This window comes from Brachyhypopomus gauderio, chromosome 7 (genome assembly GCF_052324685.1).
Source record: "Brachyhypopomus gauderio isolate BG-103 chromosome 7, BGAUD_0.2, whole genome shotgun sequence".
NCBI lineage: Eukaryota > Metazoa > Chordata > Actinopteri > Gymnotiformes > Hypopomidae > Brachyhypopomus > Brachyhypopomus gauderio.
The window spans coordinates 8,752,854-8,771,240 of NC_135217.1; the positions used below are offsets into that span (position 1 = coordinate 8,752,854).

General features: G+C 45.1%; 1 protein-coding gene across 1 annotated transcript in view; it reads right to left on the bottom strand.

The window, feature by feature from the left end:
- Positions 1-18,387, bottom strand: part of astn2 (astrotactin 2) — a 267,450-nt gene that overhangs the window by 89,627 nt on the left and 159,436 nt on the right.

Here is an 18,387-nt window from a genome sequence, read left to right on the forward strand (position 1 = left end):
CCTGTTCCTTTAGATCTTCTCTTGTGTGTGGAGAGGGTGTAGTGGGGATTCATTGCGTGTGAAAGTGAGGTGGAGATGGTAGTGCGGCCAGTAGAGTAAAAGGACCCACTCCTGCTCGACTAATTGGACTGTTGGTCCTGATTGGTCTCACTTGTCACCCACGACTGCGAAAAGACCCGTGCTATCAACACTAGTGAGCCATTAACTTTTACTGCTAATAAAAGTAAATAAATACATAAAATCCCAGCTGAACGCCTGCCGCCTTTGTGTCCACCTGCTTGGTGTGGGTGGGGAATTAAAACGTCAACGATGGCAACAGCATCGACAATAATCACGTTGTTTGGGAAATATTACAGGCTGTGTTAACATGGTTACGCTGAATTTCCGATCCGCGGTCATGGCTGTTGTCCAGAAAGACGGTGTTGGAGAAAAACTTCACCTGTCTTGGTTTGCGCTTCCTCCTCATTTCTCTGTGATTGTTATTGGTGCTATTTGCCATATGGTCTCCACCCTTCCTTGTGCTCACATTATCTCTTCTTCTCTTGTCTTGAGTGTTAGTTCATCGGTTGTTTGTCCGGAGGCTGTTATCGCCAGCAGCTGGAAGTACGCTCTCTCAGAACGTTTGCTCTGTGTCTGTTTGACATTTCGTAGCATTCTGTACAGATTAATTTCTCTGGTTTTTAAGTTTGGTTTTGTTGAGTTTAGTTTAGGTGTCTAAACAGCTGTGCCAAGTGCTACTGGTCCCTTCCCAGAGGCTCTACCTGAGCCTCGTCGTTTTTATCTATAAAAAGCTAAAACATAACGACTATGCAGAGTCTCCGCATCTTCTTTATTTTCTTCTAAGAAAGTGTCAGAGGATAAAATGGGTTTTTAGCTGCATGCCAGGAGTTATGTTCTCGTGGATCAGACTGGGCAGGTATCTTCCAAATAACAGACCTTTGGAGTGGAGATGTGTATGCAGATATTTAATTTACTGCCTGGCTCAGTAGCGGGTCTTCTGGGTGAGTGGGTAGAGCCTCGTAAGGCCCTGTGGATCCAGTTCCCCTCTGTGTTTATTAAGGATGGAAGAATCAACAAAAACTGTTTTGAAAGAATCGCCTCTCTGGCTGTCAGGGTCCAAGGTACCTCAGCAAAGAGAAAAAAGGCAATCTCTTTTCAAAAGAGTGCCTCTGTAATTTGGCAGGAGGTGAAAAGCGTCTAAAATCACCTGCACGACTGTTGGAGAGGTTACCTTATTCAGCCATGAAAGGCTGCCTACAGAGGACACGAACATGACAGAAGTTAGGAACACTCCATCTCTGTAATTCAATGAGAGGGTAAAACATTGAAATGATTCAGTCTTACCCCTTTATCATCACCATAGTTGAAGTGAAAAGATTCTGCTGGATTTCACTGAAAAATGCTTGAAAAACATTCTCACCACACATGCTGCTCTTAAAGAGGTATACGGATGGATCGATGGTTAATGGCACAGGAAATGGCTTGTTTTAAGTTTTGTGGTGTGGGGAAAGTTTATCAACAACATTTGAGGTCTTGCAGGTCTCCCAGCCTCCCGAATCTCTGCAGTCAGGCACGACGACGATGTTGCCAATATTTGCAAAATCCAGAACCGGCTTCAGATTGCAGGGCCAGATTAGAACAGGCCCGCTGTTCAGCTGCATCCACTTCCTGCTTCAAACTCTCGGGTTCGGAGGGAGATTCACGAACAGATGCGGTTTCTGCACGTCCCCCCACTCACCCCTCCTGGGCTCCATCCACTCATGCACTGTTTGCAGTCACCCGATGTGGGAGTGTTTCCTGCAACGCCCCCTGACCTTTAGAAGTCATCTCTGTTTAACTATCATCTACAGAAAACTGAAATCTCAGGGATAAAGTAGGAACAAAGTCCCTGAAGGCAGACGGCCGAAGCACAGAAGGGCCATTTTTCCAGAGTGATCACAATCACTGCCTGCATCACTGTAGCACAGGACAGCTCTGTGTCACTGTTCTGGGATCAGTTTAGCAGTGCCAGCTCCTTATTTTAGCCATCATAGGAAATCAGAAGTTTAGGTACAAAAAGTAAAAGTGTTTAATAATGACCTCTACGGGAAACAGAAACACACACACACAAACTGGTCTCCACAGGCTTCTTTCATTGTCAAAAACACTGGTAGGGTATTACTGCAGAGGACCAGACACCTGGAGTTCACAACCTTCATGGGGAGAGAAACAGTGCAGAGACCCCCCCAGGCAAAGACAAGTCGATAATAAAGGAGCAATTACTAGTATTCATTTATGAATATGACAACATATTATACATCAACTGCTGTACATTTTCAGTAACTAAACTGCAATTAATATGAAAGGTGTGAAGTTACAATAGCGAAGAATGAAATTCAGGACCCACCCATGAGTTCTGGGTCTTAGCAGATAATTAAAAATTTCTGTTCATGACATCCGTAAGAAAGCTGTGCACAGAGACGTGGTTCGTTTTCCATAGCAACAACTGGATTTTTTTAAAGCACCACGAATAGACTGTATGTGAAACAATAAATTGACCTACTGATAAAAACATATCAAATCCTGCTGGTATATACTTCTTGACATTATTCTGATATATTAATTAAATCTAACAATAAAATCTGTGTAGCACATTCTGTGGTCCTCATTAAAATGTACACTGTCCCCTAATGTGCAATAACGTCAGATGTAAAGTTACACACACTTACAGTAGCTGTCACACAGTCATTCATCAGGATGAGTTAAAGCAGAGCTGTACTGCAACGTGACCTTATATGTCAGGAAAACAAAATGCCACCAGGGATCAAAGGTGACAGACTGTATTACTGTAACTCTTCCAACAAACTCTTTTTTTTTTCTACCAACAATTTACTGCAAATAAGTAAAAAAAAACTTAAGCAAGAGAAAAAAAAATGAGAGAAATAAAGACACTAGGAGAATAAATCCACTGGAACACAAGGGTCACACAGGGGTCAGGACCATGAGGGTGGAGAACCTACAATGTTGTGGACTACATAGTGGGGACCTTACAAGGGTGGGGACCTGGAGTGTGGGGACCCTGTCAGACTGAGGACCGTATACGGGTGGAATCCTTATTAAAGTGGGGACCTATATGAAAGTGCCATATAAATATTGAACCAATGCTTTAAACAATGAAGGTAATTTATTCAACCAATCCTCACATTTAAGTAGTGTTGACTCGAACTAGAATTAAACCGAATGCTTTTAGCAGCTCAGCAGCAGGTCCACATATTCCTCTGTGTGTGAAACTGTCGGTTTCAGATCATGCCACAGAACTCCACTGGGACTGAAACCCAGATTCTGACTTGAATTCCTTCTGCTTCTCCATTTACTCCTACACTATGGCTCACAGTGACTCTAGGCCATCTTTAGCTCATGAACAGAAAACCTGACTCCAATTAAGATTCACATACATTTTCCAACAATGGCCTTGGATGTTTAAAAGATATCTATTTATCTATTTAAATAAATAAATGAGTATGTAAATGTATTAAATGTATTGCTTTGTAAAATACTTTGTTAAATGTACACTTATTATGTTAATATTAAGGTAAATAAGAAGAACACATACACATACACACATACACGTAACGATGAACGCATTATTTATTGCATTATTTAATTTCTTTCATTTGTCTCCTTCACTTCACAGTGGGAGGAGCCAGGGCACCCAGCAGTGCTAAGCTATTGTCTTTAATGAGATTTATTCACATGCTTCCTACACAGTGAACCCAACACACTACCCCTTCACTAAGCCTGTTTATCAACGAGAACACCAGGAGGGAATGACTTCATAGAAGAACAATCACAGGGAGATGTAAACATAAAACATATGCACACACACACACACACACACACACACACACACACACACACACACACACACACACACGTATACCCGTATGGTCATGTGATGTGACAGGTGACCAGGTTATGGAGGACCAGAAGGTGACACAGACACATGAAAGATGGACGACTTTTCACTCAGCTGCAGGTGGACACTTGTAATTATTCAGCACAGGTCGCTGGGGTTAAAGAATCCTGAGGCTGTGCCACAGGCTGCCCGGAGGGCAGAGACTGCCTCGAGCCCACCGCCATATATTCCCTCTAATATAAAGAACCTGTAGAAATGGAGGTAAAAGCCTCCATAACACAAAAATTGCATTGAAAACAATACTGCCCAAATCACACTGCCAGACATTCTTTATATAGTTGTGGAGTGAGCAGGTTTGACTGGTAGCCCCTCTGATGGGCCATGGAAGCCACAGGTCAAAGGTCAGGAGTATACATGAGCACCTCGCTAGTTCTGTACACGATACCTCCTCAGATCTGGGTCTGGAGTTCTCAAGCACGCCAGCTAGTGGAAGTAAACTATTATAACCCTGCCACCGATGTTCTACGATGTTCCACATTCTCCAGCCCAGCTTGGAAAACACACACACACACACACACACACACACACACACACACACACACACACACACACACACACACACACACACACACACACACACACACACAAACACACACACACACACACACACAAACACAAACACGGCCTGCCCTTGACAAGCCAATGAGATCTCTACTACTGCAATTTGACCTTCTGATCACCAAGCCTGGTGCAGGGCCTACATCACTGAGCTGACAGTGTGTATGCACTTAGACCTGCTCCTCGTCGTTTGCTCATGTCTGTCCTCCTTCACGAAAAGCCCAGGGAAGGGCAGTCGATTGCCTAGCAGTTAATTACTTGAGGTCAGACCTTTTCTCCTCTGTTATTGTGTTTGAGGAATCCCGCGCTCCCCTTTTTCATTCCAACCAAGCACAGGTTTTCGGTTTGCCATCTGAAGGCTTCATCGAGGATGAGGATGTTCGCTGTGCGAGCAGTTTAAACGGGCGGATATTGCCCCTCCATCAACGTCAACGCCCAGCTTCATAGAACTGGAGCGGTGAAGAGGCATACAACAGCATCTCTGTACCTGCGTCTGGCTCCAGCAAAGCTAGCCACACACTTCCACACACACACACACACACACACACACACACACACACACACACACACACACACACACACACACACACACACACGGCCCTGTGCACCATGAGCCCTGGAGAACAAAGAGGACCTCAACATTTTCAAACCGCGCAAAGGATCCACGCTGGGAGAGAATGAACTTCCAGATTCAGATGGACGGTGATTGTTCTAGAGGCACTAAGTCGGCATGTCTCTGGAGTTCCACAGCGAAACCTGCCCTTTAACAAACCACCAGCATAGAGATAAAACATCCCACACTGTCTTAACCAGTTCTGCCAAATATAAATGCAATATTTGTAGCATCAGTAACCACCGCTGGCTGATGTTGGCATACAGAAGTCCTCCAAATCTCTATGCTCAAAGTGTTTAATTCCCCTATTCATTTAGCTGTAACATTCTCACACATCTTCAGTCAATAAACATGACAAGAAGCAGTTTCCTTTTTTTCTACACAAGAACAATGAGCATTTTTTTATTTCATATGTGGATGGAAAAGATGGAGGTTTAATGATCACTCTCTTTGTTAAACATGAAAATAAACCCACCATTGTTCAGTCACTCATAGTTGCCGTGTCAGGGGACATTTACATTTGTAAAATTATAGAGTCACACAGGCAGGCAATAATTTACCAGATACACGAATAAAGACCTTGTTTTGAACCTTCACACCCAGTGGGGTGGAGCGGCCTATTCTTGGTGTTCATCTATACTCAGTAGTTTACCGATGACAGGCAGGCACTCACAAAAGAGGCAGACAGGAAGTCCTTCTTATTGTCCCCTTGTTGCCTCATCTGTCCTTGAACCAAAGTCTGCTCTCAAATCAGTGGCCACCATTTTCACCATCTCATTTCCTCTCTTCATTGCAGAATGCCTGTCTGTCCTCTGGATTCAATTAATTCTGACACTTTCAGGCAGAGTTCTGAGAATCTGCAACTCCTTGAGAGGATTTCGGATAGTCATTTGAAGGTTCGTTCTCTGAATATACAACGAGTATATCACTTCAAACACAAACAAGCTAAATCATTAGTGGCAGTTCAGTGGCTGTAACAAAGGCTGAATTTAATAGAATCCACAAAACAGCCCAGCGTATAAACAAACAGCCCAGCGAAACTGAGCGCGGGCAATTCACTACAAGTTATTTCGGGGTAAGAAGGGTATCAGCCATGAATCAGGACACTTCTGACTCATTGTCCTTGTCGAGGAAAGACTAATGGCCAAGCATACTCTTAAAATGCCCAGCTAAGCAAGTGTCCCAAACGAGCAACACTAATCATGATATATATTCCTCCAACTGTTTCGCTGTGTTATGGCAGCTAGGACGGAGTCTGCTGCAGTTGCTTCTTATTAGGATCAGCCGTGTTTCTGAAAATGTGCAAATGTTAACGTGGGTCCTTTTTGTAAAGCTTTCTAAAGCTGTGTGTCAGATGCCCACGTGTGGCTGGAGTCCTTTCTTCTAGTTTCTTCCCATGTCCAACACAATTCAGTTCACTTCAGTTTGATTTACATTCAGTGCATTTAACATATATTGTCTCAAAGCATTTTCAACAAAATCCAGGTCAAGACCTATAATGAGCAAGTTAAAGGTGACAGTGGCAAGGAAGACCTCCCTGGGGTGGAATAAGGAAAAGTTTGAGAAGACCCCTATTCAAAACAGAATCCTATACCACTGGACAGCATAACGGACAGAACCAGAGAAGAGTTCACACAGGCAGGAATGCAGCATGGATTTCTTATGGTGGTTATGACAAAAGAAAATCTATTTTCTTCAGTATCATCACAATGAAAAAGTCCTTCGTCCTGTCAACGTGAAATTGAGGGGATCATAAAGTGTAATTGCTATTTCCCTTTGATAAACTGCCCACACACCTGCACACAGCACACACACAAACACACACTAACTGGACAGACCCCCATGATGCCACGTCACAGACATCCATCTAGAAAATTGACCAATCATGTACCTTTAATACAAGTCCACAACACAATTCTCCCGATAGGCTCAAACCAAGGTCTGACGGCCCTCCTTAATTTCCACATTTGTCTCCTTTCTGTTAAAGCTCTTTAACCTGCTGGTGGGCATCAGAAATACTTTCAGAGAGGCTGATTTATGATTTATTAATAAGTAAAATGCAAAAAAAAAAAAAAATCCTTCAAACTGAAACACATATACCGAAGCACGTAGATTCACTCAGAGTGTGCATTAGTGAACAGCAGTGAACAGATGTTGCTGGAAGAATGGTGGAGCACCATGGCAACGGCTGCCGGTGCTTTCAGGACCTTTTAGCGTGACGTTCTGGACTCGCGAAGTGCTGCGTTCTTGTTAGGGAAGAAAATCACTGCAACAGCACTGTCCATACTTACATCCTTGGAACGAGCCAGTGTACACACGGCGTACATGTCGTGAACGTCTTCCCATTGGCATCATGGGGACTCAGGTCCCAGTGATCAAGCATCTCTTAGTGACTCCTGCCTCTTGAGACCCCCAGGCAGATCATTTTCTAAGGTTGATTAGTAAAGCAATACACAAAGTCTCTCCAACCTTTCGCTGCAGATGAATGTCAACATGTACTTGAAAGATAATTGGCAATACACTTACCAATTAAGAGTTTCAGAAAGCGTGCTACGCTCTTCTATGGCCCACAGCGCTGCTTTGTGGAACGGCCGCACACTCTCAACGCTTCTAAGACACGATGTTGGAGCTCGTACGGGTCAAGCAGCGTACAGCTGCCGGGCTGTAACGTACAAAGGTCACGGGCTTTCTGCTGCGGCCTGTAGGCACCTTCTCTTGTCCGCAGGCTCGTGCGGGTCCAAGGTGTGTGTGTGTGTGTGTGTGTGTGTGTGTGTGTGTGTGCCTGTGCCAATCCCGCACACACACAGGCAAAGCTAGAGACATATGGCCAGTGTGACCTTTAATGTGACAACTTCCTGAGCAGCAGTGTGCCCAATTCCTCTGGAGTACTGCAAAAACTCAACAGGAGAAGAGGAACACAACTATCTGTCTGCATCTGGTTTTCAGTGGACCTCCGGTGCCCGTCCATATGCTTAACTGTAACAGGAGTTGGATCACTTTGAAGAAAAATATCAAGTTACTGCAAAACTATAAGCTCTTGTACCAGACACCATATGTCTGTCCATCTGAGGAAAGGAGCCAAGAACAGCAATATACAGGCTTGCCTTTACACGCCACAGTTTTCTTTGGTCCCTACTATACAAAATGGACAAAAATCCATTCACTCCAATATCTGAGCTCACTAGATACCATTATGAAATGGAATACAGGAGCGATTTGTTATCCCTCATGATAGCGTGCTCCATGAAAAGGGATTTGGAAACGGTAGCTTGGAGAAAAATGGAATTACAGCAATCGATCCTTTTGTATTTTCTTTGGTGGCATGCCAGCAAGTCAATTATATCTCCATCATAATTTGGAATGATTTCTATCCAGGGCTCCTTTCATACACAGTATCCCCAATGAAATTGTCTGCAACACAAGAAGAGCAATTATGCTGCCCACTCTGAACACGTTAATGGCCTATCAATAGACAGCACTAACTACTTGCTTTATATGAACTTACACACCGTGTTTTGTGATTCCACTTACATGCAAACATAGTTCACCGTGATGTCGTAGATGCACATAAAAAGATACATGCATTTTAAAGCTCCAATTTGCAAACTGAATTTGTAAAACAAGATTGGATTCTGATTAATGTATGCAATGTTATCATAGATTACACCGTAGATGCTGGGTTTTATGAAAACAGCTAGCTGTAGCTCAAAAGAGCGATCACACCCCTGTAAGGGATAATCCCGTGTTTATACTAAACAATAAACCTGTGACATCAGCGATGGGAGACGTGAAACATTCATAGATACGATCAACAACTGACAACAACTAAGGACAAGCACATGTTTATATACATGTGGGTCACATAATGGGACAGAAGTGTAAAACAATCTTAACAAGACAAGAGACAAGTGACATGAACGGGGCTGTTGGCACACACACACACACACACACACACACACACACACACACACACACACACACACAGACACAGACACACACACACACACACACACACACACAGACACACACACACACACACACACACACACACACACACACACACACACACACACACACACACACACACACACACACACACTCATGGAAGTGCATGTAAGGACATAACCGGACTAAACCACAAGTAGACACGACCCAGAAGAGAGGAATCTGGGCCGTACTGTGACAGAAGCCTTCCTCTTCACAGCCTGGAGTCAGAGATGAATAAACAGCCAGCCATAGTCGTCTGATGTCTCTGATGGCATATGATGCCATGTATGTATACACGCACGTCCCCTTTTCTACTTGAACCTACACAAATTATGCAATGGCATTTTTTCTTTGACCAGCAATTTAAAACTTCAACTAATTCAATATTAAACCACAAACTAAACCACATCTAAGATGCAGTGTAGCGGATTTAGTCCCAGTAATGCATGTCCACACTGTGCATTGTGGACATGCATTTACTATCACGTTTGTGGCTCTGTCCTCTTACCCATGAGTTGTGGTTATAGGTCATGGAGGGGCTACTGGAGATTCTGGCTCTCATCATCCCTCACGGTCCCACTGTGGCACTAGCTGATGACCTTTCTTCATTGCCAGTACCCAGTATTTATATTTAATATCACTGACCAATGTCCAAAAGGTGTACTGAAGTCCAACCTGGAAAGAGTGATCACAAAACTAACAAATAACACCAAATCACTGGTGTTAACCTAGTCCCAATTGATACTCGTGAAAGCTGATTTCTCATTCCGATTCCACATTGCCTTAGAAAAGGTTAAAACCTGTGGGTGGAGGGGAGGGGCTGTGGGTGGAGAGGAGGGGCTGCGGGTGGAGAGGAGGGGCTGCGGGTGGAGAGAAGGGGCTGTGGGTGGAGAGAAGGGGCTGTGGGTGGAGGGGAGGGGCTGTTGGTGGAGGGGAGGGGCTGTGGGTGGAGGGGGGGTTGTGGGTGGAGTGGAGGGGCTGTGGGTGGAGAGGAGGGGCTGTGGGTGGAGGGGAGGGGCTGTGGGTGGAGAGGAAGGGCTGTGGGTGGAGAGGAAGGGCTGTGGGTGGAGAGGAGGGGCTGTGGGTGGAGGGGAGGGGCTGTGGGTGGAGAGGAGGGGCTGTGGGTGGAGGGAAGCTTGTGTAGTTGTGGTAGCACATAAGTCTGTGTGGGTCCTAACATGAAAAAATGATCTGTGCAATAATAACAACAACAATAAAAAATAAATACAACAACAACAATAATAATAATAATAATAATAATACAAATGTTCCTGGAGGTGGTGGTATGGCCAAGGGATACTGGCTTGGGTTTCAAAAACAAACAAACAATCAAAGGAGCGGAGCTTTGACATAAATGAACCATATAATTATCCATAGTGCTGACCGCTGGGGTGTGTGTGAGAGGACAGCCAGCTTCTACAGTGTGCAGGTGAACTCACTTCAGTAGCTCCGTTTTGTCGACCACTTCACTGCTCTGAAACCCTTGATTGTGTCTTCAAGGCTTTTTGATTTGATGAAAACTTCCACGATAAGTGACATTAAACAGAAGCTGAGCCTGTCAATGCCATGCCACTACAACATACATGTCAAACCATTCCAGCCCAAGAAGAAGCATTAGTGATGAGCTAAAACTATGACTCCGTGCTCAACCATTCAGCACAACAGGCCCTGCGGGCGCCAGGAGGGGTCGCCTCTGAAAGCGACCTCTCTTTAAAATACACGCTTTCAGAAAACCTGACGATCAGGATACCTTTTCTGCTAATGTAACAGCTCACTTTGCAGCCAAATCGAAGGTCTTGCTCCTGGCTTACACACACACACACACACACACACACACACACACACACACACACACACACTCAATATGCTGCAAGTGTGTGTGCCATCCCACGGGACCCCTTTTGCCTTTAAACTGAAGGAAGCGGCATTAGTCATATGTCCACTCCCACAGCTGTCATGCCCCACCATCCCCAGTAAGCACTTCACAGGAAGCCGATTACTCTCCCGCGTGGCCCCCAGTATAAAGCACCCCAACCCGGCTCGACCCTCCCTGGGTCTACACACACACCCCAACCCGGCTCGACCCTCCCTGGGTCTACACACACACCCCAACCCGGCTCGACCCTCCCTGGGTCTACACACACACCCCAACCCGGCTCGACCCTCCCTGGGTCTACACACACACCCCAACCCGGCTCGACCCTCCCTGGGTCTACACACACACCCCAACCCGGCTCGACCCTCCCTGGGTCTACACACACACCCCAACCCGGCTCGACCCTCCCTGGGTCTACACACACACCCCAACCCGGCTCGACCCTCCCTGGGTCTACACACACACCCCAACCCGGCTCGACCCTCCCTGGGTCTACACACACACCCCTCCTCTCACCCTTCAGGCCCTTTGCTCCTCCCACCGGCGTCCGATGCTCCGGGAGCAGGCGGCCATTTTGGCTTCAGCCGCGCTGAGCCCACAAAGCACTGATGAATGACTCCCAAACTCAAAGAGAAAAGACAGGAAGAGAAGGAGGACAAGGAGAGGAAGGGGAGGAATAGGTTGCGCACTCAGGAGGAGCAGGAAACTGTTCTCACAGATGGCTTTACTCAAAAAAAAGGGATGAAAAAAAAAAAACAGAAACCTGAACAGTATGCAAGCAAACACAAAACAGCTGTTGTTGGAGAGGGCTGTTTACTAAAATATTACTCCCAAATTGCAGAGCAGATTTGTCATGGTGCTTAATGCAAATGCGCTTGTTTTCACAGCTATTGTAGCCTTTCCATGAACAGGATTTGCGCAACACAATACAGCCACATTCAACGGTGCGAAGGAGTACTGTAACGGAGATCGTCGTGACCACGTTCGAGTTCACCATGCCTTTCATACACCACCACCCTTCCGCTTCTAGGAGACGGACATAGAGGAATCCATTATCTCAGCCAGACATACGCTTATCAGGGTATGAATCCAGAGTACGGTGGCGTCACCAGAACCTTGGCTTATCGGACCGCGGTCTAATTGTGCTAATCTCTAGCAGCTGCCTCCTGTCTGAGCGTAATTAGTGCGCGCGGAACGTCGCGCACCACCACAAAGCAGCCTTGCAGGATTAAGTTGCACGCAGGCAGTGACATTAATCCGCTATTATTAATCTCTCCCCTCCCTCTCTCGCCTACGTATATACCTCCGCTCCCTGCTTTTGGGAGAGATAAATCACCCCTGTTGGAGGGGAGCATTGTGCCCGAGCGTGATTACCAAACTTATAATTGGTCGGGGTTGCTGTGAAGTTGATGAATGCAGCTCTGTCCTTACTTCACGAGCGAGCTCGGCTTCATCACGCATTCTAGCCGCGGCGTGCCTCTGCCAAGCCCTGCAGCCTTTAATTGAAATATCCAACATGCATGACAAATGAATCCGAGGCCACCCAACGCTGGTCTGTCAGACCACGCCGCGTTTTTCCCCCTATAGGAGAAATGTGACACGGAGCAGCTCCGTACGGAAAACAGATGATTGAACGATTTGCTGTATGGATTTGCACGGTGCCACTGAGGGGGGGGGGGGGGGGGGGGTGGAGGGTGGCGAGGGGGGGGGGGGGGGGGGGTTTGTCGTACTGCGTAGCTTTGCCCGTGCGCGCGGGCGTGCGCGAGCGCTAGCATACGTGTGTGTGCTGAGTGGACGATTCCTCAAAAGCGCAGGGCTGTCAGGTTCCCCCACAACGTATTGGCAGCTTCGCGTAGATGGAACACTAGGCCTTGAACACAGCAGGAGACGCCCGGAGAGCCATCGATTGGCTGGGGCTTCATGGCCAGCTTGGTGGGGTCGGACCGGTCTGGACGTAGCCCTGCGATGGACTCAGTCCAGGGACCAGGGACCACTAAGACACGTCCTCTGTCTGCTCGGGTTGCACGCAACTGCCAAGAAGAAGATGAGGAATCCTCACGTACCAGAGTGTGAAGGATTAGCACGAGTTTGCTCAATGAAAATGAAATGTCTTTCCACAAGAACACGAGTAAAAATACATGAGAGAAAAATTGGACTGACTGGAGTCCTCTGCTGCCATGAACCAAATTTGCTACATTTTTCATATGGGTAATTACTTTGATGGACATTTCTTAATATTTTGTGAATAGCCTACAGGTCGATTACAAGTGTTTGCCCAAAGTTCCTAGCAGTGTGAGGCCTCAGCAAGCCAATAGTTCAGTGGTGTGTGCACAGCATGTATCTCCAGTCACACAGCTCACACAAGGTCAGAATATTACCTCTATGGCTACCAAGCTCAGAGTGGAAATATTGATTAGAAGGCCTCATCATACTTCACCCAGAGCCAAAATGAATGGGCACAGCTAATAAGAAGACCTTGCAAGAGGCCAGTGTTCACATCACAAGGGTGCACGGAAAATGCTTGAAACAGACCTCTTCACAGCTGGATCCTGCTCTAATACGTCTAATGAATATTATTGAACATACATATTTACATATTTACATATGTCTATACATAGTATTGCACATACGTCTTACTTTAGCCAAGGATGCCTAAACAATTGCCCTAAAATGCACAACAACCATCAGTAAGACTGAAAAGACCATTTTATATTGAATGTTAAAAAATGTAAAAAAAAATCCTTTTTTAGTTTTTTTTTATTATTGACTTCAGCAATGTGACAAAACTTGGCCAAAATGAGTGATGAAATTAATGGAAATAAAATGAATAAATATTTTTCTGTTCATGTTCCCACTGCTACTGGTTAAACAAATAGTGCAAAACCACATGATTTAAAATAAGCCTTGACTAGTCTGCACACTCAACTTTCATTTTAAACCACACACACACACACACACACACACACACACACACACTGACTTTAAAATTCGGATGCTTTCTGGCAATCTTAAAGGCTTCAGGGATATTATTAAATGGAGTAGAAATTAACAAACTTTAGCAGGCATAGCTCCACACATTATTATTGCTGAGCCCATAACAGACCCTAACTTGAGTATATTATCATCGGAGTGATATTTAATTAGTCAATTGACTTGTCACTCACAGCAGATTATTAAAGGTCTTTATGGAGATGTCTACGGCACACAGCCCCGCTCGGCACACATCACAGCTTTGAAGTCCAAATCTCTCCAGCTTCCCCAGCTCCACGTCTGCCCCCGGGGCACCACTTTCATTCTCTTACCACACTGCTGCTGTCACCGAGCGGCTGGGGACATCACCGGCGTGCCGAGAAGGACCCGCCCTTTGCTCTTGCGTGGGTATGTGTGTTATGCTGTAAATCATGGGGTTAACAGGTGTTCAGCCAGTGTTTGGGGTTTTTTTGCTGTACTAAAATTAGTCTACTGAAAGTCTCCTTGGTTTCTGTGTTCACCTGCACGTTTCTGTGGACGGACTTTTAGCCATGCCTGGTTTAAGTTAAGGCCTGGTGTTCTGGAGGATAACTCTAATGATTTAGGATCATATCAAGTTACTTGATGTTTGTACCTTTTGGAAGAATGGTGTGTGCATGTGTATGTAGGTGTGTGTGTGCGTGCATGTAGGTGTTTGTGTATGTATGTAGGTGTATTTGTGTGTGTGTGTGTGTGTGCATATCTATCTGTCTTTTTCTCTGCTTCAATAAGCAGCCTTCACTTATGAGTGTTCTTTTTGAATGTCATTAGCAAAATTAAAGGGCCTCATTAATTATTGACTGCTGCAATCTGACAGTTACTTCCCATGCAGCAGCGAGCTAATTATTAAACAGATACATTAAACTGATTGAAAGTATTCCTGTAAAACTCTCCTAATTACTCATGAAATGCATGTTTCCATCATTAGTGTTCTCAAAGTTATTTTTTTCCTGCTGTGACGTTAAACACTAATTAAACGTAATAAATCATTAACAATACAAGTTCTCAGAGGGGCAAGAGCACTTCTACTGTAAAGTTGGAGTCCTGTTTGATCCATGAACTTTTTGTGTGATAAATAACATTAGTGTTAATGCTCGCATATTAAAGTGGGGAGTGAGAGGAAAGGCATGCAATAAATTGTGAAATGAAGAAATAAATATTCATGGGCGAGTGAAAGAAAAGCTAATTAAATTGTTCCGCTATGAAGTAAAAAACATAATTTATCCTAAATCACTCTGTATGCTGAGCATTCATTTTCGTTCTGACTCATGTCATATAAATCAAGGTGGACCCTCCACACAGCGATTAGCTGTGTTGGAGATGAGCAGTCCCTTAAATAAAGCCGATCATTAAATCTCTCTACAACACACAGGGCTGCTCGGCCTTTTGAATGAAACGTTTCAAAGGGAAATTACCTCCGTCAATCCTCCGTATTCTGCAACAGGGTTCCGTGAATCTCGCGAGTGCATCCGAGACATACAGACAGATAAATAGACAGATGGATAGATAGATCAAGCGCTTTATTGATCCCTGAGGGAAACTCGTTTTGTCGCGGGTGCATACGAGGCATATCGCATCACTGTAAACAACAGACTCTACAAGGACACAAAGCTGCGACTCATTAAGTGATAAGCCGCAGTAAACAGTAGGGCCTATAGTAGTAATAGTCTTCATAGCTGAAATGTCACCATACAGGTTAAAATAAAGCGACACGAAGAAATAAAGTGTGTATATATATATATATATATATATATATATATATATATATATATATATCTCCAACACGGGGTAGATGAGATAAGGACTGGTGGATAAGGTGGAAGGAGACCCCATTGTCAAAAAACCCACTGAGAACAGGCCTCAAGGGGGTGGTGAAGAGCTCTCCATGGTGCTGAATGAGAGGGAACCCGCTCAGCACTGTTGTTTTGGACTGCAGAGAAGCCGCATGGAGTGGAGGTGGAGCCTAGAAAATCACACACAGCTGGCACCTATTGAGTTCTCCTCAGACTCCACTGGGGTTGCAAAAGCCAACAGCTTTGCTTTCTTCATCTGTTTTCGTTCTCTCTCTCCCTCTCTCTCTCTCTCTCTCTCTCTCTCTCCCCCTCCTCTCTACAATCTTGCAGATTGCTAGAAAATGATGCCGTTATCCAGGTACATTCTCAGGAGGCACGGCCTATGGAACTCTCTTTCCTCTCCCTGGCTGTCTGTGACACAGGACTATTAGCTACAGCTAAGTAGCTAGCCTTCTACTGCCATGGTATACTAAATGCAACTAAAACTCTGGGGTCTGAAATGCTATTTGCCGATTGTTCTTGGTTAGTTGTTTTCTCCCCACTCGAACACTCACAATGGGTATGAATCACCTCTTGTTCCTCTCACTGCTGCAGCATGGCTGGCAGTTACTAGCAAAGGCTGTTAACAGCCGTTATTAGCAGCAGTAATTTGAATTGCTACTATCTTTGCTCTCTAGGGAGTCCAGGTTGGTCCTGATGACTAATCCAACCTTCATAACGAGTTATTTTAATCTGCTGGCATCTCCTACCCTTGAACACCTCTGAATAAAAGACAGTGTTGGGTACAACACTGTAGAATCCTACTGGATATATAAAGAGTTCCTGAGCCTCTACAGAACAAAGACTGTCCGTTCCTGCACACTCTGCCTTGGCGTAACACGTCCAATCTGACATCCAGGTGCACACTCAGGAACTTGAAGATCTTCAAGATAGAGAATCGAGACATCATCTCCCTAGTCTTGGCCATTGAGCTGTTGGTTGAATCTCCACACCGTTTAACAAAGCTGTTGATCACAGGCTTATGCTCTGACTTCTTCTCCTCACCAACACCTTCAGTAACAGCATCACACCCAACAATGAGTCATCACATCATATCTGGAGATGGCAGGTGTCTGAATTGTGCTTGAAGTCGGATGTGCAGAGTGTGAAGGGAAAAGGAGGGAGCACTGTCCCCCCAAGGAGCTCGGATGTTCACCACCTGGTCCAAACACAGTTTTGAAAAAGAATAAACTGGAATCTTGATGCCATGTAGGGACCCAGGCGATAATGGTGATATTCACCGGCTTTTCCCATAGGTTCTCACCAAGTAGAGAGGGACATGTATGGTGTTAAAAGCCTCAGAGCAGATGCAAAACATTACCCACACAATGCTGCCGGCTTTGTGCAGGTGTGAATGGACTCTTTGCGGCAAGCAGATAATTGCGTCATCAACACCAATAGGGTTTCAATGAGCAAACTGCAGGGATCCAGTGATAAACCAACCATGGCTTTAAGGTGGGCTAGAGGAAGGCTGATGGGATGTTATGGCCACTTAAGAGAGGCTTGAAATAAAGGTACTACAATCACAAACCTGTTCCCCATTTGCCAGGGCACTTCTGCCTTTGTATGTGCTATCCACCAATCAGATTAGCGGTTCGACATAAGCGACATAAGCTATATTTTCATCCCACAAGTGGCACGAGCTGCCATTGTTCATGCTTCTCTAAGCAAGGGCTGGTGAACCTGTCCTGTGACTCTAACGCTTTCCCCCGAGCCCCTGACCCCCTTTCCTGCTGTTGGTTTGTTTGTTTGTTTGTTTGTTTTCCATGGCCTGGTTGGCCCAGTTTGCTCCTCCTACACGCCGTCCCTGGGCACTACTGACAGCTGCATTAGCGGGCTAGCGGCGGGAAGATTAGCCATGTTTGCACTGCTTCGCCACGTTCTTTCAGAGGCAGGAGTGTCTCCGCTCAGCTGGGGACCGCATTCCTTCAGCATGAGGGCTCAAAGCTTCGGAGGTCTGTGACCACTGGTGTCCCGTCACCTTTCTAGGTCATCATTACCGATACTGGAGGAAGCCCAATGAGTTTGCACTAAGCGATCACAAGGATTTTTTCTTCCATACCTTCTGTTACTAGGTGGGAACGATGGAAGATTTGCTGTTGCAGTACTAAAACAAACAGTTCCTACAAGCTTCTCTTCACCCAGTCTTTAAAACCTTTAGAGATTTTTAAATTTGTCTTTGTCTATCTGAAAACAAAGGTTGGAGTACTCCCACCACTGGTCTAAATACAATACAACAAAGGGAACCTGCATAGCAGTGAATTAAATGAACTAATGAGCATAAATAACAAACTAAACCTTTAAGCGGTGTATTACTTTTGGCATATACTGTATAATGCATGAATGTCTCATAACAGTTAAAATTTTCCCTTTAATGTACTAGCATCTCCTCAGTATATAATTTCCTGGCTGACAGGCCTTTAAGCTCAAATTTACCACCCGACAAATTTTTAAAATAAACCAGCATATCATTTGCCCACATGCGTTTTACTATGAACTGTGTGCAATCTAATATCATCAAGAATTCTCACAATAAGCAGTAGATATAAACTATTAA